Here is a 22,080-nt window from a genome sequence, read left to right on the forward strand (position 1 = left end):
GGGAGCAGCTCAGCAGATGAAGGTGCTTGCTGCCAAGACTGATGGTGGTCAGAGTTCGATCCCTAGGGCCCATATAGTGGAAGGAGAGAACTAAACTCTTGAAAGTTGTTCTTTGACCTCCAGACAGGTAAAATAGCACACCATCCATGGTCCTCTTACTCCCACCACAGACACATAAACGCACACAGTAAAAACATTGCGTGATTACCATATGTGTGTGTTCATATACACACATGTATATAGATTTCGAGTTATCTATAGAGGGCAGAGGTTAACACTGAGTGCGCACCTCTATTGCTCTCCATAATGGTTTCCGGAAGGGTCTCTCAACTGAAAGTGGTATTCACGGGTTGATTAGACTATCTGGGTGGCAAGCCCCAGGGATCCTCCTGCCTCCCCGCTTCCCACCAGTTATAGGGCTGTAGACATGCAGCACCATGCCTGGCTTTTCACATTTCCCACTGGATACCAGGTACCCAAGCTTACATACATCCTCATCCATTCTACAGTATGAGTTTTGCCCACTGAGGGAAAATATTCTAATTTTGTGTGTGTGTGTGTGTGTTTTTAGACAGTTTCTCTGTGTAGCCCTGGCTATCCTGGAACTTGCTCCATAGACCAGGCTGGCCTGGAACTCAGAGAGATCCACCTGCATCTGCCTCCCAAGTACTGGGATCAAAGGTGTGCACCATCACCCAGTGTCTAAATATTTTAATTTTTAAAATTTTTTTTTAATTATTATTTTTTTCTTTTGGAGACAGGGTTTCTCTGTGTAGCCCTAGCTGTTCTGGAACTCATTCTGTAGAGCAGGATGGCCTCGAACTCAGAAATCTTCCTGCCTCTGCCTCCCAAGTGCTGGGATTAAAGGCGTGCACCACCACTGCCTGGCTACATTTTTTATTCTACTTTAGATGCCTAATAGTTTTATAGCAAGTCGTAAAATCTGAAAGTCATGAAGTTGACATAAACTGTGACTCCATTATAATATTATTCACAATAAATATAAATAAAGTCATCTATAAAATATAAAGTTTCAGATGAGCTGTAACACATCTCCCCCAACTTCACCTTGCCTCAAGGGTTGGCACGCACTTCCCTTTTTTCAAAATAACTCTTTCGTGGCCCAGCCCAGCCACTACACTAGCAATCTCCATGCCAATGGTTCTCAACCTTCCTAATGCTGAGACCCCTTAATACAGTTCCTCGTGTTGTGTGACCCCCCCAACCATCAACCATAAAATTATTTCTGTTGCTACTTCAAAACTGTAAATGTCTACTGTTATGAATGTAATGTAAATCTCTGAGATGCGGGATGTCTGATACATGATTCCCAAGGAGGCCCAGACCCACAGGTTGAGAACTGAAGGTCTAAAGTTTCCCCTGCTTATCTGTGCTCCTAAGGGGGACTGAGGTGGTCATTCACTATCAGAAGAGTGTTCCTGGATACAACTTTGGGCACCTGGCATCACCCACTTCAGCTGAGCACCATCTGGCTGCCATGGGACCCCTTTTACTCCACACCAGCCCTTGTTTCCTGTCTCTATCCCAGCATGCGCTGTTGTTGAGAACTCATGGTTGACAGAGCCTCACATGCCCCTGCCCGTGTGTGACTGAGCCAGGAAAGCCAGAACCATGGGCACACATGGACGCCAATGGCACAGCCACACAGGCTATAGCACCCCCTCGGGCAGACCCCCCTCATCCCTTTGTTTTGGGTACTAGGTACAGAGAGAGCAGAATAAGACAGGACAGGGGTGTCGATAGGACTTCTGAGGTGCAGGAGCTGTCTGCTTACTGTTAAGGCACTAGCTCTGCTTATCTATCGGCTTAGCTTGAAAATGGAAGTCTCTCGCTTTACGGTACAGGGACTTCTCTGCATGTTGGTCACTGTCTCTAAGGTTGGGGTTACTGTCTGGGGACACAGTCAACATGAGACTGTCCGGTATGGGATTTCCATTGGGGTTGTTGTTAATAACTTCTGCAGCAAGGAAAGAGGGAAACAACCGTCTCCCATGACAGACAAGAAGACCACGGCGTAGAGAGGAGACTTAATTAGCCCGTGCTTACCAACGAGCAGGTGGCAAAGCTGAACTTTGACCACAGGGCTTTTGATTCCAGAAATAGTGGCAAGATTACTATGGTAACCCCGGCCCCTCCATTTCCTCAAGTGTAAAGCAAAGGCTTTGAAGTCTGACACAAGAATAGAGTCCTCCAATGCTGCCATGATTAGGGGAGACCCGCCTCGCCCCCTCGCAGCCTGTATGGTCTCCTTGTAATCAAGCAGTCTCCACTGCTAAACCCTGATTGGTCCTCTATCACTATGTGACCGGCACTGTATATTCAGCTAGTGAGACCTCAGCAGATAAAAGTACTTGCCACCACACCCGATGACCTGAGTTCAATACCTGGAACCCACCTGCAAGCTGTCCCTTGATCTCACACATGTACTATGACATGTGTGCACCCATGCCGTCTCACATACAAAAATCAATACAAGTAAGTTTAAATTAATAGAGGGGCTGAGGAGATGGCTCAGTGGTTAAGAGCACTGGCTGTTCTTGCAGAAGACCTGAGTTCGATTCCCAGCACCCATGGCAGCTCATCACCTCTAAGGACATCAGACAAACATGTGGTACATGGATATACACGCAGACGAAGCACTCATACGCATAAAATAAAATCTTAATATATATAAAGAAAGTTAGCAGGGCGGTGGTGGTGCACACATGTAAGCATTTGGGAGGCAGAGACAGGTGGATCTCCTAGTTTGAGGATAGCCTGGTCTACAAGAAAACCTGTAGACCAGAAAACCAGCCCCCATAAAGAAAGCTGTTGATTGGTAGGAGGAGTCTCCGCTTGTACCGTGTTGACTCTCCATTGTGAGCTCCGAACCTCTCTCTGTTCTCCTGGCACTTTGACTGATCGGCAGATGGAACTTAGACAGGTTTTGTGACATTTGTACCTATGCTTTTCTCTCAGGGATGGGGGGGGGGGGCAGTTACCATGCATGCCTTGGCTTCTTTAATGCTACTGTAAAGAAATACCTTTTTTTTTTTTTTTTTTTTTTTTTTTTTTTTTTTTTTTTACGCTTTGACCTTATATGCTTCACTCAACTTAGATCCAAAATGTTGTGTGTCCATGTGGGGATTCCTTGGTATTTCCTATGTAGACAAGCATATAATTTACCAAGAGTCTAAGGGGCAGCAAGACAGTTCTGTGGGTAAAGGCGCTTGCCACCAAGGCCTGACAACCTGAGTTCGATCCCAGAGAACCACAGGATGGAAGAAGAGAGCTGATATCTGAAAGGTTCCTCTGATGGCTGCACAAGCATGTGTACATGCGCCGACACACACGCACACGCACACACGCGCACATGCGCACAGGCACAAATCACACTAAGTAAATAAAATGCAGTGACTTTTAAAGGGGTCTTACTCTTTCCTTTCTAGTCCTGTGTCTTTTTCCACTGTCTTTCCCGTTCTTGCTTTACTCCACTGATCGGTACTTCTAAGTGTGAGGAGGGACAGAAAGGACAAAAACAGACGTTGCTTCCTTGTTTCTGATGGTAGGGAAAGAGTTCATCGTTCGTCACCGAGGTGACATTTGGAAGCGTGAGGTGGAGTGGATTCTGTGAGGGTGATTCAGGGACTTGGAGCTGACGCGTCGGGTTTGAGGGGTCATTGGGAAGCTGTCACAGACAGCTGGAGTTGGGACTGGCAGGTCTTGGCTAGAGGAAGAATACTTGGGATCAAGGGTGTCCGGCGGCTGTAACAACCTTGATGAGACTCGACAGGCTTGCCCAAGAGCAGAGAGGCATAGAAGACATGGCGGCAGCACTCAGAAAGCCAGGCGGAAAAGACCTTAGGGGTTTTCTTTCTTTCTTTTTCTTCCCTCTCTCCCTCTTCCTCCATCTTCCACCTTCTTTCTTACTTCTAGAAAGAATCCCAGGCCTCACATAGGTTAGGCAACTACTCTGGCCCCCAGAAGAATTTTTTTACCTTGGCAAAATAGCGAAAGCCTTATGCCAAAACCTCACAGAAAGCCTGGCGAGATGGCTCAGCGGTTAAGAGCACTGGCTGCTCTGCCAGAAGTCCCGAGTTCAAATCCCAGCAACCACATGGTGGCTCCATCTGGAATGGGATCTGATGCCCTCTTCTGGTGTGCATGAAAACAGAGCACTCATATACATTAAATAAACAAACAAACAATATTAAAAAAAAAGAAAAGAGCCTCACAGAAACCATTATGGATAAATACCGCAAATTCTCGGTAACCGCGTATTACCCATCAAGCTCGTGTCCATAATAAGGAAAACATGTATGTAACATGACTCTCAGTCTACAGTTGTGATGTAGCTGTCAAACATGCATCGTGGACAGAGCTTGAGGAAGGACCACAAAGGATCAAACACTGTGGGGTGATTTGGGGAGGCAAGGGGTGGAAACTGAGATGTGGCAACTTGTGGCCTGAGAATCGGAATTCAGTCCGCTCTCTCTGCACCTAGCATCCAAAACAAAGGAATAAGGGGCCTACTAAGAGGGCTCCGGCAGCCTGCACAGTTTGTCTGAGGGTCCCGAGTCTCTGGAAACTGCAGACCCAGACTGTGAAGGTCTCTGCACCTTGAGCCTGGAACTTACAATAAATGCTAGGGCTGGGATGCCGAGCTCTGGCCTCAGGGCCCTGCACTGAGACCTGACTAGGAGACAAATCTGTGTGGCACAGGGAGGGGGAAATCCTTTGGCCTCCTGCCTCTACTCAGACTCTTCCCTTCCCCCACCCCAGAGGCTTCAGGCAGCTCGAGGGTGAGAGACTCTGGTGGGCCCAGTCTGGGGGAGTCCTGGCTTCCCCCCACCCATTGTTGGAGTGGACGCTGGTCCATAGTCCCCTCCCACTGCCTAGCCCGGCCTCTGCCAGGCTCCCTGCTCCGTGATCTGATTATTTAGGACAAGAAAGCAATGGTTCCAGCTGGGCTGTGGCTTTGGGTGAGGGAGCAGCTACTTGGCAGGCCAGAAGAGAGGCTTCCAGGCTGGGCCTGGGCATTGACAATGGCACTGAGGCAGCAGTTCCAGAGTCTGGCAGAACGCCAGTCTCTGGCTGGTGTCAATAGAGCCAGGACAATCTGAAAGACAGGCTCGAAGATGCCCATTACCAGGCACTCTGTCATGCCCACCTGGGAACTCACAGGGCCCCTCAGCCACAGGTTCTCCTGATCTCAAAAGACAGTTCAGAGAACTGAGCTGGGGTCCAGCTAGCTGACAAGCACTTACATAGCCAGGCATTACTGCTCTGCCATTTTCTTCTCCAGGGAGGGAATGGCCCTCTTCTGGCCTCAGTTTCCCCACCGGAGACAAGAGAGAGACTAGTAGTACCCATCTTCTTTCTGTCCAATATGAACAGTCATTTGGGGCGGGGTACTTGGTAGGAGCAGAGGTTAGGGTCTCCTACCTGAGAGGCCTGGCCAGGCGACAGGTGAAGAAACAGAGCAGGCCCAGGGCCAGCATGAACAGAAGGAGGCTACCAACCGCTGTGACCACCATATCCAGAGTGGGCGACAGGAGGGCCATCTTGGAGTGAAGAGAGCGTTCAGATGTGATTGTCGCACAAACCCCCTCGCTCTGAAGCCTGGGGTCAGTGGCTGTGACCCGGCCTTGCTCCTGAGTTAATCTCCTGGGATTAGGCAGGAAGGATGACATGGGGCCCACAAAGTCCCCCTCCCCCACCCCAGTCCCAGGGAGAAGTTTGTGGGGAGGGCTGCCTGACGCTGTTCATTCAACTTTATCCATTCACTCCTCCCTCCAGAACATTTGCTGAGCACCTACTGTATACCCAACTACGTTCTAGAGAGATTACTGACCAGCCAGGGTAGACAAAGCACCTACCATGTGCCAGGCACTTGGTGAAATAAAAGCTAACAGGGCCAGAGGTAGGGGGCTCACATGCCTAGAACACAGAAAACTCTGGGCCCCATCAATATCACAGCATACATCAGGCGTGATGGCATTTGCCTGTCATTCCAGGACTTGGGATCGGGAGGCAGAAGGGTCAGGAGTTCAAGGTCATCCTCAGCTACTGCGATGGTTAGTGTTGTCATCAGACCCCAGAATCACCAAGAGATTGGCCTTTGAGTACACCCATGGAGGATTATCATGATTAAACTGAATTTCAGAGATCTGGTGACACCAGTCCCAGGCCAGAGTCCTGGCTAAGATAGAGAAAGAATTTCTTGCCCAGGGGTTCAAAGTAATTGGTGTTTCCCAGCTCCTGCTGCCTTCACCTCCCCACCACAAGCTCTGCGCCTGGAACTGTGAGCTAAAATTAACCCTTTGTTTGTCCGTGTTTGTTTGTTTGTTTGTTTTCTGAAACAGGGTTTCTCTGTGTAGCCCTGGCTGTCCTGGAACTCACTCTGTAGACCAGGCTGGCCTCACACTCAGAAATCCACCTGTCTCTGCCTCCTGAGTACTGGGATCAACTGCATGCGCCACCACCTAGCAACACTTCCTTTCTTAAGTTGCCTTTGTCAGGATATTTTATCACAGCAACAGCAAAAGAAGCTAAGACTGCTACACAGTGAAGCAGCCTGGACTACAAGAGACCCTGTTTCAGAAACCTCAAAATTAGAAAATTAATAATCAAGTTCAGAAGAAACGAAGCCCGGATGGGCCCCGACGGTCGCTGTTGCCACCTTTACCCCATCCACAAGCCAGAGAGACGTCTAGAATAAAGTACCCACTGTGTGTCCAACACCATAGGAACCAAGTATTAGCATCTCCATTTGCAGACGAGGAAGCAGGTACAACGGTGGGGATGGAATCTGAACTCAGAGCTTCCAGCCTCTGAAGAAGAACAGTACCAGGCTGTCAGGCTCAAAGCTGGCAGTCACCTGCGGCGAACCCACTCAGGCTAGAGGCAGGGACTAACGTCTGTCTACCTGAGGGACTGCCGGTCTCCTATCAAGCCTCTATGGCGTCTCGTACCATCAGCAAAGTGATAATGGTCCCATCTCACAGACTGAAAAATAAAGGCTTCGAGTCTCTCAGTCCCCACATGCACGTGTGTGCAAGTACACACACAAAATACATAAATACAAATGTGATGGACATTTAAAAGAGTCATAATGGCCAGGCAGTGGTGGCACGTGCCTTTAATCCCAGCACTTAGGAGACAGAGGCAGGCGGATTTCTGAGTAGTTCGAGGCCAGCCTGGTCTACAGAGTGAGTTCCAGGACAGCCAGGGCTATACAGAGAAATCCTATCTAGAAAAACCAAAAAACAAACAAACACAAAAAGAGTCATAGTGGCCCTGGCTCTGCATCTGCTCTTACTGTTGGGGCTGTGTGTTGGCTTACAGACAATTAATTCCACTAAGCTCTTCCCAGGAACCTAGCAACAGCTTACATCATCACTGCTGCCAGGTGCGAGCCAACCTGGCATATCAGAGGGACTGCTCAGCTACCCTGCTCTCTCTCCATTTTCCTTCCTGTGCTTCTCAGTCCTGCTCTTTTCCAGATCCTCTTCCCTTTCCTTCCCCTGCAATAAATCTTTAGACTAGGCTTGTCAGCAGGTGTGATTCCTCAGGGAGCGGGGGTGGGGTGGGGGTGGGGGGACGACATCCGGGCAGGGCCTGCTAAGGTAAGGTGCTCCCTCCTGCTGCATTATACCACATCATCAAGCAGAACATTATGAGCACTTAGTGGCCAGGATGAAAGGGACACTGGGGGGAGGGGGCAGAGATGGGTTTACCGGAGGGATGGCTGACCTCAAGTTGAAAAAGCCAGGACAGATACAGTGACACACACCCATTGTCCCAGCATTCAGGAGCGTAGTGACTCTAGCCATCTTTCAGGTCCCCCGGGGGAAGAACAGAGGAGCAGCTAGAGTCATCTCCCTAGTCAGCTGGCACTCAGAGCTCTCGCTGAGGCTGAGGCTGGAGAAAGCATAGCAGGGACAGTGGCTTCCAGCAGTCACTGTGCCAAGTGGCCCCGAGGAAGGCCGCGGCTTTAGCAGCAGTGCCTGGGAGGGGGCCTGAACCTGTCTCACCAAGCCAAGTGACTTTGATAGTCCTTTCTGGCCAGGTCATTATTCATCCACTGATGGAAGTTATTTAGGGCCTCCGTGAAGGGCTCTGGGAAAGGCCATGTGCTGTGTCAAGAGTGGGCTGTGGTCAGATCCAAAAGGAACTTCCGTAGATTGGGGTTAAGCCAGACGCTGGAGAGACAGAGCAAGCTTCAGGTCTCCAGCTGCCGACATCCCTTCTTGGCAGGAAACAGATATAGAAGCACAAGGTTGAGAGAGGGCATTGAGTCTTGAGGCCTTGGAGGGAACACCCTCAGCCCCACTACAGCTGTAGACTGCACTCCCTGTTCTGGAAAGTTCTCTGAAGTCCACCCAGAGACTCTTCTTGTTCTCTTTGCACTTTCCCCTCACCCCAGGCCCAGCCAAGCATCACCACCTCCTAACACGGCATGAGTGTCTCTGCCCTTGGGCAGTCTGTGGCTGGAGAGGCCGGGGCAGGCCTGCCAGGCCAACAGTGGGTGTTGGAAGAGGCAGCCTTGGCAACCTGAGGCCAGGCTGCAGGGGTGAACCTTGTCTCTGCCCCTCAAGCCAGATAACCCTGAGGTGAGAAACCTCACCCCTCCTGCACTGGGGCAACTCCCTTGTGGAGTGAAGAATCTGAGAGAGACTCAGGATTGCCCTAAAGATTCCAGCCATTTTGCCTGCAGCGAAGGCTCAACCTGAATGTGGGACAGGCAGGTGTAAGGGGTGGTAGGGCAGTAACAGCGAGGAATGTAGGGCAGTGGGAAGAGAGGATGAGGGAGGCAGAGGAGAGCTGGGTAGACACATGGTAGAGTATGCATACACACACATACATACATACACACACACACACACATGTACACGTACACAGCTGCCCACATGCCTGCTCACCTGAGGCTAAAATGGTCTTTCCTGCTCTATAATGCTCAAAGTTCAGCATTTGGATTGAGGCTGGTCACAGGTCCCCGTCCCCTATAAGAAACAAGCCCCAGGCAGTGTGAGGCTCTGGACTGTTTTAGAGAATAGACTAGGATAATCTAAAAGGTCACCAGAGAGCCTGGCAGTGTGGCTAGGCTAGAGGAGCAGCCAGGACAGATCGGAAGCTGAGAGGCAGGATGCGAGGAATTTCAGTCAGGGGCAGTGGCCAAGCAGAGAGCAGTCTGACGACAGAGCAGCCTGGAGCAGCCCCAAAGGAACCAAAGTAGGACCTGGCTTGCGCCTTTGCTCACCCTTGTCACCAGCTCTATTTCGTAAGTCAGAGTGTGGGTGCCAGAGCTGGAAATCAGAAGGCGCAGGGCATGAGGTCTGGGGCTATCAGAGGCTTACCCAACTGGGACACCAGACAGCCTCATGGGCTGGAGCCTAAGCCTAGGGCAGCAGTGGGAGGAAAGACGGGGCCAGGAGGGATTGGAAGGCCCAGGGCATCACTTTATAGGAACATGGGCTTCCTCCCACCCATGGAGAGGACACATCCTGCCTATGGGCTGGAAGCTGAGCATGGGAGAGGTTGAAGGGGTGTTTCGGGCCCCTGCTCCCTCCTGTGCTGTACCCAGTCTCTGTCCCACTCCCTCACCTCCCCATCCCCCACCAAAAAACACAGCAGTCCCATCCTAACATCAAAAACTGAAAGGCAAAGAGAGGGTCCATGACCTTCCAGAGCCGCACAGCACACACTGACTCATCTTCTTCCCATGGGAGGCGGTGGTTAGAAGCATAAGGTGGTCTGCAAGGCTGGGCGGTGATACTGGTGTTCTGAAACTGTGCCTTAAGCACACTGACTGAGGAGACCATGTCAACCATAGCATTAGAGAACATCCCTTCCTCACCCTGCCCCAAACTTACAGGGTCTGGCTTGGGAAGCCCAGGCTAGCCCAGAGAGCTTTGCAGGCGGAACATAACGGTGTATATCTCTCATCCCAGAACTTGGATGCAGAGGCAGGTCGATCTCTTTAATTTCAAAGCTATCCTGGTCTACATAATGAGTTCCAGGCTAGCCTGGGCTACTTTTACCTCTCTTAACTCATTTAATCCTACAATAAGCCTGCAGGATAAACACTACAGCTTTTCCCATTCCACAGATGGGAAAACTGAGCACAGAGAGGTTACGTAGCTTGCCAAGAGTCAAAGAGCAAGGAACTGCGTCAGAGTTCAGCCTTCCATGTGGGTGTTTTCTGCTTTTGGAAGTCCTCTCAGGGTCCCAGTGGAACCTCCTACAGCAGCACTCTAACTGACTGGAAATGAGCTACACGTGTTCTGCACATTACATACGCAATAGGGACCGAACGATACCATGACTCAGGATACTCGCTTCCCAAATCTCATTTTTGGCATGCTTCCCTTGGACTCCTGGGGGAGGGGTTCCCCTTACCCCAGAGAGAGATGAGGTCTGCCCAAGGTCACACGCTGAGAAAGGGATAGAGCCACTTCTTAGAAAAGCTGGGTCCAGGTCGCTGACCCAGCACCTGTAGCCAGCTGAGCTGTGAAAATCCCTATGGGACTTGGGCAGGATATTGACCTTAGATACACCCTACTTCTCCCACAATCCCCAGCTTCAGTCCATCCCCCTAGGACTCTGAGACACCGTCCCCACCCCCAGCTCTGTCCTGGCTGTGTTCCCCCTGGGAGGACCTGGTTAGTCCTGAGACAACCCTGGAGAGGAGGCCAAGGAGGCCCCAACTATGGAAACCGGCCTTGAACTTGTAACGCACTGGGTGGGCCCCGCACAAGCAGAGTCCCAGCTGGCACACACAGAGAGCACACAGATGCTGGCAGCTGGCAGCTGGGCCCCCAAAGCATCCTTCCCACATTCCAATCGAGCTTGTGACCAGCTGTCAGGCTCCCAGCAACTGGGGTGTCTAAGGCTCTCAGTAGTGGGGACGAGAGAGGCGGGAACATCGGGCTGGTGATGAGCTAATCAAGACAGGCGTGGTGTCTTAGGTCTGTCGTCCCAGCACTCGCTATTCACTCAGTTCAAAGCCAGCCTGGACTATATGAACCCCTGACTCAAAAAATTAAGCCCACGGTGGTGTGCTGGGGCAATGGTCACAATGTCTGCTCTTGCCATCCATCGTGCTGTAGAATGTGAATTCAACAGAACAAGGGACGATGAGAAAAACCGTTGTCACCCTTTGTGACAGGAGGCAGCAAGTCAGCCATCACAGTTCTGATTGGTGGATGCTCTCCTTGCTCCCAGGGCACAGGGCACAGGACACAGGGCAAGGTCACACAGCAAGTAATAGGAAGAGGAGAACATCTCCACAGGGCAGCTACTATATGCTAGAAGCTTTCTATGCCATCTCCCAAGGATCCAATGTAGGCAGAACTCTCAAGACCAAGAGTATGGGAGCTCACGGCTCATACTGCAAGGTGTGGGAGAACCAGGAGCCACCCAGGCCTGGTAGACATCTCATGCAATGCCTTTGCCACCCTAACACCTAACAAGACTGTCTCTACACGGACTGGGGCTGTGACACGGGATCCCCATGACCACTGAGTTCCCTGGCTCAGCCCGGGCTGGGGGTCTGGCAGAAAGTGCATTTCAGACCATGCAGGCTCTCTTCCAGCCTTGAATGTAACCTGTGTCCTGGGGCCACTATCCCACCTAAGAGTCTGGTGGTACTCCCAGACTCCCCCACCCCACCCCTGGTCTACTCCTCTGTGGTTACCATTCTGCAGAGAGAGAGAAAGCCACAGGGGCTACCCCAGGCTGCCCTCCCCATCCCTAGCACAGGGATGACTGCTCCACGAAGTTTCCAACATCAGCATATGAACAGGACCTCTTTAGTGTTCTCGGTTGCCACCAAGGTGACATGGTGACACCTGTTGTCATATCTGGCTTCTCTGCGTCCATTCCCCTTCCCAACAGGGGAAGCCCCACTCCTTTTGGCTGCTGCAGGTCGGGTGACTGGCACAGGCTGGGACCGGATCCATCTGGATGTCAGGGCACTAGGGGTGTGAAGCGAGTGAGCACCAGAGGGGAACACGGCCTGTGTGATAGACCAGAAACCTACAGAAAAACCCATGAGTTGGATGCTGGTGTCCACACTCTGGTTCTCAGGCATGCCTGAAGCTCATCTCTGAGTGGAGCCAGTTCATTTTCCTATTGTTTGCTTTGGTTTTTCTGTTGCTTGGAGCCCAGACTCTGCCCTCAGAACTCCGGTCCAGAGGGTTTTCCTCAGCTCCTCACACTGTAAACAATCGCACCGGGTCAGTCAGGCTCAGATGGGTGTTTCCGCCAAAGGGAAGAAACGGGACAAACTAGTCAAAGGTAGGCGGACACACGCAGGAATACACACGTGTGGAATCTGTGGCTGTGCATGGTGGTGTATGTCTGTAATCCTCATTTCTCTGGAAGCAGAGGCAGGAGGATTGCTCAAGTTCAAGGCTAGCCTGGGCTACAAAGCAAGTTCCAGGCCAGCCAGGGCTACATCAGACCATGTCAGAAAAGAAAGGAAAGACAGATGGATGAAAGGGAGGAAGGAAGGATGTCTGGATAGTAGGAAGAAAGCAGGCAGTCAAGGAGGGAGGGGGAGGGGGAAAGGGAGGGGAAAAGAATTAGAGGAAATTCCTGAAATCCTGGGTAGGATTGCCCAGAATAGAGACACACACCTTCCCTCGGGTTGGTATGGGCTCCAGTTCACATTTGTATTAACAGGCCCTGTGCCTGAAAGTGTCTGTCTGCCTACTGGGCCCTTCAGTCTAGTGGTCAGTCAGTCCCCAGGAAGTCACCAGTACAGAACTGTAAGACATCCATCTCAGAGGAGTAAATAGAGGCACAGGAGTAAATAGAGGCACATGACTCACCCAAGGCCCCTGAACTGAAGGGGGCAGAACCAGCTATGTCCCAGATGTTCCTGGCCCCAAGCCTAGGGCCTTTGCCCCTGATCACTGGGTAGCAGGGGTGGGGCTAGCTGGCTCTCCTCTGAGGCAGTTTGTTCCACCTGACAGCCTTCAAAGCTGTTTAAAAAGTTAAAAGGAACAGTGTCCCCCAGGGCCCAGGAACATCAGCAACTACATGTGTCCTAGGGCTTTCTATGGCATTTAAACAGTGGCCCCTGGGCTGCTGTCCATTGAGCAGCTAATGCCTACCCAGGGCCACTAGGTCAAACCCCTGTCAGGGGTGAGTCAATGAGGAACCTTGCTGAGGTGAAGCCAGGGCACCTGAGAGCAGGAAGAGTCAAGAGTCGTATCCCAGAACCCTACAGCACACACCTCAGAAAAGGAAACTGAAGCCGAGAGAGAGGCAGAGCCACAAGCCTGGGAAATGCAGAGTAAGCAGCGAGTGAGGCCCCTGGGATTGCTTCTGGGCTCTACCCATCCTTCTAGCCCAGGCTGGGGGCCTCCTTTCCTGGGGCCTCTTCTGCCACCCTCCACAGCCTCAAAACCCCTCGGGCTCCATCCCAGATCGCGTGAGCCCTAAACTGCCAACCCACTCACTCTTGCTCTGTCTCCACCATTAACTTCTGGCCCGTCACTGAAAGTGCATTTGCAGGAAGCCTACCGGGACACAGCTGGACCGCACATGTGATGAGGAGCTTCCAACCAGCTTCCTCATCCGGGCTCAAGCAGTTGTCTTCCCAGCATCCGCGGGGGTGAAAGAGAATCTTGGTTTTGGAGCTGGCAGATCGGGGGCCCTGAGCGATACCCACTCCACCCCACAGGCGTGGTGCAGAGGAGGAGGTGTATGCTCTGAGGCTCAGTCCATAGGATGAATGTGGAAAGTGCTTGCTGGGTCTTATCATTTCCTGATTTTTGCAGTGTTAGAATGAAACCCAAAGCCTAGCCCACGATAGGCAAACCCTCTACCACTGAGCTATACCACCTGTGCTTTGAAGTAGGGACTCACGTGGTCTTCCTCATTTTAGGGTACACAGAGAAGTGAAGGGACCTGTCTAAGATTGCACAGCATAGGAGCAGCAGAGCTAGGTCTACCGCTGTCAACTCCAAAGTTCAAAAGCAGTTGGCCAATACATTGGGCTGAATCCGCTGAGGCTTCAGAAGACACTCAACACAAAAGCCACTCAGCACAGGCCGGCAAGGGGACAGCTCAAGCTTTTCGGACTTTTCCCCAAAGAGATTATGTGACCTTTACACATAGTCACGTAAGTCACCCAGGAGGAGACAAGTATCCAGGGTCTCTGTCGCCAGGGTGAGGGAATCAGAAGGCAAGACTGAGTGAAGAGCAGGCAGGCAGCTGGTGCAAAGGCCCGGGGGGGCCACAAAAGATGGGAAGGACTGTGAGTGACCCAGGGTGTGTCATGGCTGTGGAGGAGACTGACTTGTGTGTGTGTTTCTTATTAGTAGTAGTAGTAGTATTGTGAACGATCCAGTGTGTGTCCTGGTTGCAGGGGAAGCTGACTGTGTGTGTGTGTGTGTGTGTGTGTGTGTGTGTGTTCTTCTTTTTCTATTGTTATTATTATTAAGACAGGGTCTCTCTGTCTATAGCCCTGGCTGGCCTGAACCTCATGGGCACTCACTTCAAACACACCAGAAGAGGGCATCAGATCCCATTACAGATGGTTGTGAGCCACCATGTGGTTACTGGAAACTGAACTCAGGACCATTGGAAGAGCAGTCAGTGCTCTTAACCACTGAGCTATCTCTCTAGCCCTGACTTGAACTCTTAATTCTCCCACCTTGGGCTCTCAAGGGTGGGGATTACAGATGTGAACCACTGTACTCCCTCTCAGGTGCTGGGATTACAGAGAGAACTGGGCTCTCCTCCTGGTTTAATTTGCTCACGTTCTCCTTTTCTGGTGTTGTCTCATTTGTAATGTTTCTAATGTCAAAAGTTTAAGGTCTGGGCTAGAGAGATGGCTCAGTGGTTAAGAGCACTGACTGCTCTTCCAGAAGTCCTGAGTTCAATTCCCAGCAACCACATGGTGGCTTCACAACCATCTGTAATGAGATCTGACACCCTCTTCTGGGGTGTCTGAAGACAGCTACAGTGTACTCATATAAATAAAATAAATAAACTTAAAAAAAAATTCAAGGTCTGGATCCAAGGCGCAGCTCAGTGGCAGAGCACTGGCCCTGGATTCCATCCCAGCACTGAAAAAGTGCATTTGTTAAATAAAGGCACAGGTGCATCTCTTCTAAACTGGGCTAGACTTCAGTGCTGATGGCTCCAGAGTGCCTGTAACTCTACTCTGGAGGTCAGGTCACTGTGCTCAGGGTGTGGTGGGGCAGGCCAGGGCCTGTACACTTTCATCAAAAATGAACAGTGTGGACTGAGAATGTAGCATAGTTGGTAGAGTGCCGGCCTAGCATGTAACAGGCTCTGAGCTGGATCCCTGGCAGCACACAAGCAGAGCATAGTGGTCCATGCCTGTAATCTCAGCACTCAGCAGAATCTCAAGTTCCATGTCCTCCTTAGCTATACGGTGACCTGAAAGTGAGCGTGAGGTCAGAGTGGGTCATATCCGACCCTGCCGTTAAAATAAGGAAATAAATAGATAAATTTATAAATAGATAAATAAATAAAACAGCTAAACAAACAACAGTAGCGGTTCCTGCATCCCAACACTGAATGAAGCGGACCCCAGATAACTGGGGCACGAATGTAAGAACGCTTAGACGACTGTTGAAGAGACTGAAGCTCGCTGCAGATGGAGCCGGACCTGTGTGTTCTCAGGGTAGGGGCACAGCTGCGGGATCACCAGATTGACTTCTCAGCTCTCCTTTTGCACCAAGAGGCCCATACACTTGGGTATGCACTCACTGCCCCTGGACCACCATAGCTGGCACCCTTAGGGACAGGCAGCCTAGACAATGTCAAAGATGTGCAGAGTCACAAGGAGACGCAGTCACCCCACACAACAGTCACCCCGCACATGCCTTATCGGACAAAGTACGATTCTGACCTGAGTGGACGGCCGTTTCCCTCTAGGCTCCTCCCTGGGGAGAAAGTCAGGCTCAGGCCTTGGTATCAGCAGAGCGAACTGACCTGATCAAACCTGAGTATAGTCTGTCCTTTCCTTGGGGCTGAAGACAGGATTTAAGCCTAGCCCTCACCCCCAAAACACAGTACCTACAAAACAAGTGGACCCCAAATAATGTATACCGGTAACAGGAACACACAACAGCACTGTCGATTTGTGTGTGTGTGTGGGGGGGGATGCAGTAAGAAACAGGTTTTTGAATCAGGGTTTCTCTGTGAAGCCCTGGCTGTAGATCACTCTGTAGATCAGGCTGGCCTCGAACTCAGAGAGATCTGTCTGCCTCTGCCTCCAGAGTGCTGGGATTAAAGGCGTGCCCCACCACTGGCCACCCTGTAACTTTTTTTAGACTGGGTCTCTCTATGTAGCCCTGGCTGGTCTGGAAGTCTCTGTGTAGACTAGGTGGGCCTTAACTCTGCCTCCTGACTGCTGGGATTCTATATGTGTACCACCACGGCCAGCCCCATCATGTGTGTGTGTGGGGGGGGGCGGACAGTGATAGCCTCAGGTGTTTGGGACAGGGTTCCACTGTAAACACCAGGCTAGCTGGCACGTGAACTTCCAAGAATTCTTCTGTTCCGGCTTCTTGTCACCCTGTAGGAGTGCTGGAGACGGACGCTACTGTAATCAACTTTACTTGCTTTCTGGGGAGGTTTTGCCCTTCCTCATGAGCTTGACATATATGTTTCACATGACCAGCAATTCTACCCTAAACAGTCAAAGAAATGAAAGTCTATCTGCATGAGAATCCCTGAAAGCATTCAAAGACCGCTTATTTGTAACGGCCCAGACTGGACGGTGGAAACATCCAATAGCAAGCGAATGAATGGACAATGATGTGTTGTCACCATCTGGACCAACCTCACAATAGAGGAAGGGGCTTCTGACCCAACAGGCGGGAACACATCTCGGAAACAAAAGAATGGCAGAGTTTGCACTTAGCATGTGCAAGGCCAACAGCTAGACAGACAGAATCCCATCACAAACAAGAGAACTATAGCGAGAAAATGCTAAACTTTTATGTGAATAAATGTTAAAATGTATATTAAATGCACACATTCCTAAAACTAGAACGTACCGACGCTGACACAGGCAGATGTAAAAGAACTTAAATAAAGAAACTGAGACCACGTGGAAAAAAATCTTTCCACAAAGAAAATGCCGGCCGAAGATGACCTCATTGGTAAATGCTCCCAAATTTCAAGAAACAACTGTTCTTGATTTTCTTCGAACTTGGGCAGAGGGAGGGTGAAAAACAACCATCCAGTCTGATGACCACAATCACCACAGCCCTCAAGCCCAGAGGGATGGACCATTCTAGACAATATGTCACCGGCGCAAGCTGAATGCACACTCAGCAAAACTAGCCGGGTCCCCAGCTAGGTCTGTCCCAGGAGCACATGTTCAGAGGCTTCATGGGAAAGTCTTTTATAGGACAGATGATATTAACACATCAAACAAGAAAAGCCAGGTAATTATCGTAAGCATCTCAAAATGATTTTTAAAAGCACTTAATGCACCCCAAACACAAATTAAGATTCTTTCAAAAGCTCCCAGTAGAGGCTAGCGGTGTAGCGGTGTAGCTCAGTTGCTAGAGTGCTTGCCTAGCACACACGGAGCCCTGGGTTCCATGCCAGCACCACATCAGTCGGGGTGGTGGTGCTCACTGTGGTCCTAGCACTTGGAAGCAGAGGGCAGGAAGGTCAGAATCTCAACAAGGTCACGTATCCCCCATTGCATATAGAGTTCAAGAACCACTGTAGGTGCACACTTGTGTGTGAGTACATGCATTCGTGCCTGCATGTGTGTGTGTGCACATGCACGTGCGTTTGAGTACATGAATATGTAGAGGACACCTCTTAGGAACTGGTTCTCTCCTTCCACAATGTGGGTCCTGAGGATTGAAAACTCATCTTCAGGCTTGGTCGCAAATGCCTTTACCAAATGACCCTTCTCTCACCTCCTCCACCTTTCTCTTTTGAGGGAGGGTCTCTCCCTGTGACCTGGAATCACTGACTAGGCTGACCAGCAGGCAGGCCCCAGGCTCAACCTGTCTCTATCATCACAACACTGGGATCACACATCGGTCACCACACCCCACTTTCTACACAAGTTCTCCGACGGGACTCAGAGGCTCAACCTTGTGTGGCGAGCACTTTACCGCCTGAGCCATCTTCCGAGCCCTGTGTTCATCAAGATTTCTTTCCAGATCAGCAACAGTCTGAGAACCAAAGCCAACGATCGTGAATAGAGGCTGGGAGTGTAGCTCTGAGAAGGAGTGTCTGCAAGCTTGAGACGTTGAGTTCCATCCTTAGAACAAGATTAAATAAATAAATACTGTGGGAATAGTCATCCAAGGGAGGTGCTATACAGAAGAGAAGGAATGAGTCACAGATACGTGCAAAAATATGGCTGAGCCTCAGCAATGGAATAATGAGAGAGAGAGCAGTTAGAATTTACGTGCGGTATGACACTCCTTCATAAAGCTGAACGCGGATTTTATAGATGCATACTGCTAGATGTATGATTCTAGGCACTAACCCCTCAACCAAGCAGAGCATGGGAGGGAGCTCAGTGAGTGAGGTGCCTGCTGCAAGGCCTGAGGACCTGAGCTCAGATCCCCATTACCCTGTGGAGAGGAAGCCAACCAACCAAGGAAGTGACAGAGCATGCCGTAACCCCAGCAGAGAGAATGCAGAGGCGGGAAAAGTCCTGAAGCCCACTGGCTAGCCAGTCTATGAGCTAGGAGTTCAGTGAGAGGATCTCTTGTAAAGAGGAAAGGTGGAGAGCGACTGAGAAGTCACCCGAGGCCGACCTCTGACCTCCATGTGTGTGCATACACATGTGCGCACACACATGCACAGTCACGCTCACACTAATAAATATACACACACCATACACATCCATACATGCATACACAAATGCATACATACATACATAGAAAAGAATGGATGAGAAGCCATATACATGGTATCTACCTATAAGCATACAGGATTAGTCTCAGTATGTGAGGACAGTGTATAGATAAATATATGCTAATGGTACAAGAACTGGATGTCATGCACACACCTGCCATCCCAGCCCTGGAGGGGTGTCAGCAGGAGGATCAAGAGTTTGAGGTCAGCCTCTGCTACATAATGAGTAGGGCTATATGAGACACTGACTCAAAAACCAGGGTTAGCTCAGCAGCCCACAGTTATAAGACTAATTTAAACCTTTTTTTCCCCCTTAAAAGAGTTGGGATTTTTAAAGAGCCTGGATATTTTTAAAGAGACCACTTTTAAAGTGTTTGAATCTGTAAGGCTGCGGGGCCCTTTAAGTGTGTAAATTGTTTTAAATTGTGATGTCTTCATTAATGTGTAATCTCAGGGACGGACAGGACAGGAAAGGTGTTGCTTGACAGTGATGCTTTTGTGTGTCAAGTTGACAAGGGGCCAACAGTGCTGGCTAGTTGTATGTCAACTTGACACAAGCAGGAGTCATCAGAGGAGGGAGCCTCAACTGAGAAACTCTATAGGCAAACCTCTAGGGTATTTTCTGAATCGGTGATTGATGGGAAAAGGCCCAGCCCATTGTGGGTGGGGCCATCCCTGGGCTGGTGGGTCTGGCTTCTGTAAGAAAACAGGCTGAGCAAGCTATCAGGAGCAAGCCAGTCAGCAGCACCCTTCCATGGCCTCTGCATCAGCTCCTGCCTCCAGGAGCCTGCCCTGTTTGAGTTCCTGTCCTGATTTCCTTCAGTGAACAGCAAGGAAGGTGACCTTTCCTCCCCAAGTTGCTTCGGTCCTGGTGTTTTATTACAGCACAGCACAGTACCCCTAGCTAATGCAAGAATCGATCCATCCAAGCACCTCAGTTCTGGAGCAGAGAGGAGAGTGCTTGGAGACAGGTTGGCCATTAACCCACCCGTAGATCCCTGGCCCATAAAGAAGCTGTGGAGAGACCCTCAGCATGCCATGCCAAGCAGGCATAAGAAAAGCCTGCTGCTCGTCCTGGCTCAGAGAGGCCCAAGCAATCCTAGAAATTGATAACCACGTTCTCGCTGTTTCTGGGGTTCTCTACAGCCACCACACACATCCCAGGCCAGGTCACTAAATCCCACACTCCACCTGCAGAACAAAGCCAGGGCACAAGACTTGGTGTAAATGCTTAGCAGCCTTTCCGACCCAGAGAGGCAGTGTGGAAAGAGACTGGTAGGTGTGAGGAGGCCTAGATTTAGTCTGGTCTCTCTTCTCCAGGACCATTTCTCTCCCCGAGCTTTGCTGTCCCATCTGTACCTGAAGGGGACAGGAGCAGTGAGTCAGTCACCAAAGCTATTCTGTTGTTAAGGAGCCACCAACAAGCAGGAGGCCACTCAACTCTGCAGTCACCCTGCAGGTCCTATCCATCTGCCATCCGTCTGGGCCAAAAGTCACATACGTGCCCCCAGGTCCTATCTGTCTTTCTGACATCACCCCTAGCTCCACCCCTCCAACCTCTGGGCCAATTTCTCTTCTCTTACGTTTTATCTTTTCCCCTTCCTTTTGCTTTGTTTCATTTCTGAGATTATTTTTGAAATAGGGTCTCGTGTAACCTAAATTGGCCTTGAACTTAACGACACAGCTGAGGATGACCTTGAACGTCTGACCTTCTGGCTGCCACCTAGAAATGCCCAGATCATAGGCCTGTGTCACTATGCCTGAGTTATTCTCTTCTTATGGTTTAGGGTTCGCTCTTGACCTCCTAGAACACTTTGTATACAGGTCTTTGTGTGGCTCCATCTCACTCACCCTCCAGCTTAAAGGCCACCACCTCCAGACCCTGCCTCAAACCCCACAAGTTCCAGAGTCCCCAGCGCAGGGAGTCCTTTAATCATTCATAAGTCCTTCCATATCTTCTCTGCTCCTCTTGATTATAAACGGGTTCCTTCTCTTTTGTATTCTCCCAGGCGATGGAGCTCGGGCAGAGTCAGGCATTACTGTGGCTCCTAAACCAGACCGATAGGATAAAAGTCACCTTCCCTGAGGGTTCTTCTGCTCATACTGCCACAAGCTAGCTAAGTGGCCTCTCTTGTATTCCTCCATCCGAAGCACTCGTTTTGTATAGGTTGTTGGACATGGTCAACTCCCCCCAGATGGGAACTGCCACATTGGCTGGCAATGAATATGCTACCCTAGCAGCTTGCTGTCACTGGGCTATCGACAAGTCTGTGGAGAGGCTGGGAATGTATGTAGCTCACCTGGTAGAGGACTTGCCTAGAATGCACAAGGGCCTACATCTCATCTGCAGCACTGCATAAACCAGGTGTGGGTAGTGGACACCTGTGAGCCCAGGAGGGAACTGGAGGCAGGAGGATCAGGAATTCAAGGTCACCAGTCAGGTACAACATGACTTGGAGGCCAGTCTGTGTTAGAGATCCTGACTCAAAAAATAAAACTAGGAGCTGGTGAGATGGCTCGTTGGTTAAGAGCACTGACTGCTCTTCTAGAGGATCCGGGTTCAATTCGCAGTGCCCTCATGGTGGCTCACAACCATCTGTAATTCCAGTTCCAGGGGAGTCCAGCAGCCTCTTCTGGCCTCTGTAGACACCAGACATACAAGTGGTACAAAGACACCCATGCAGGCAAAACACCCATGCATATAAAATAATACAGTAACATTTAAAAATTAATAAGTAATATATAAAAATAAATGTTTGTTGATTGGCTAAATGAAGGTCCTCTTGCAATCCCATCTTCCCTACCTCCTGACTCTTCTCTCTCCTCTCCATTCACAGGTACCAGGATACTGGCACCCACTGAGAGGTCATTGAGATGTCACCCCAGCAGGAATTTCTTGGGACAAGGGGGCCTTGCTTCTTCCACCTAGCAGAGAGGCTCTCCAGGAGGAGAGGAACAAAGCCCTACCTAGCAGAGCTGCCTCTGTCCCAGGCACCCTCTGGGCTTAGGCTGCCACAGCCACTGGAATGGACATCCCCCCCGACCCCCCCCAGAATCTGCCCTGAGCCTTTGGAATGTGCCACAGGACATGGAGGCTGGCAAAGGTCTTCACTGTGAGCCCTGCTTGGCCAAGAGCCACAGGGGAAGCACTTGGTTATTCAGATGGGGTAGCTGCCCCTGGGGAAAGGGTGCACT

The 22,080-nt window shown here is 50.6% G+C and overlaps 1 protein-coding gene across 2 annotated transcripts in view; it reads right to left on the reverse strand.

The window, feature by feature from the left end:
- The window catches only part of Alpl (alkaline phosphatase, biomineralization associated), a 52,691-nt gene that overhangs the window by 19,300 nt on the left and 11,311 nt on the right, over window positions 1-22,080 (reverse strand). Inside the window, exon 1 of one of the 2 annotated variants that reach the window (XM_031379147.1) lies at window positions 13,534-13,613. The exons of the other annotated variant lie outside the window; for it this stretch is intronic. The gene's annotated coding sequence lies outside the window, so the exon portion shown is untranslated. Of the gene's footprint in view, window positions 1-13,533; window positions 13,614-22,080 lie in introns of those variants that run through there. 2 annotated transcript variants of the gene reach the window in all.

The sequence above is a fragment of the Mastomys coucha genome, unplaced genomic scaffold (assembly GCF_008632895.1).
Source record: "Mastomys coucha isolate ucsf_1 unplaced genomic scaffold, UCSF_Mcou_1 pScaffold18, whole genome shotgun sequence".
Taxonomy (NCBI): domain Eukaryota; kingdom Metazoa; phylum Chordata; class Mammalia; order Rodentia; family Muridae; genus Mastomys; species Mastomys coucha.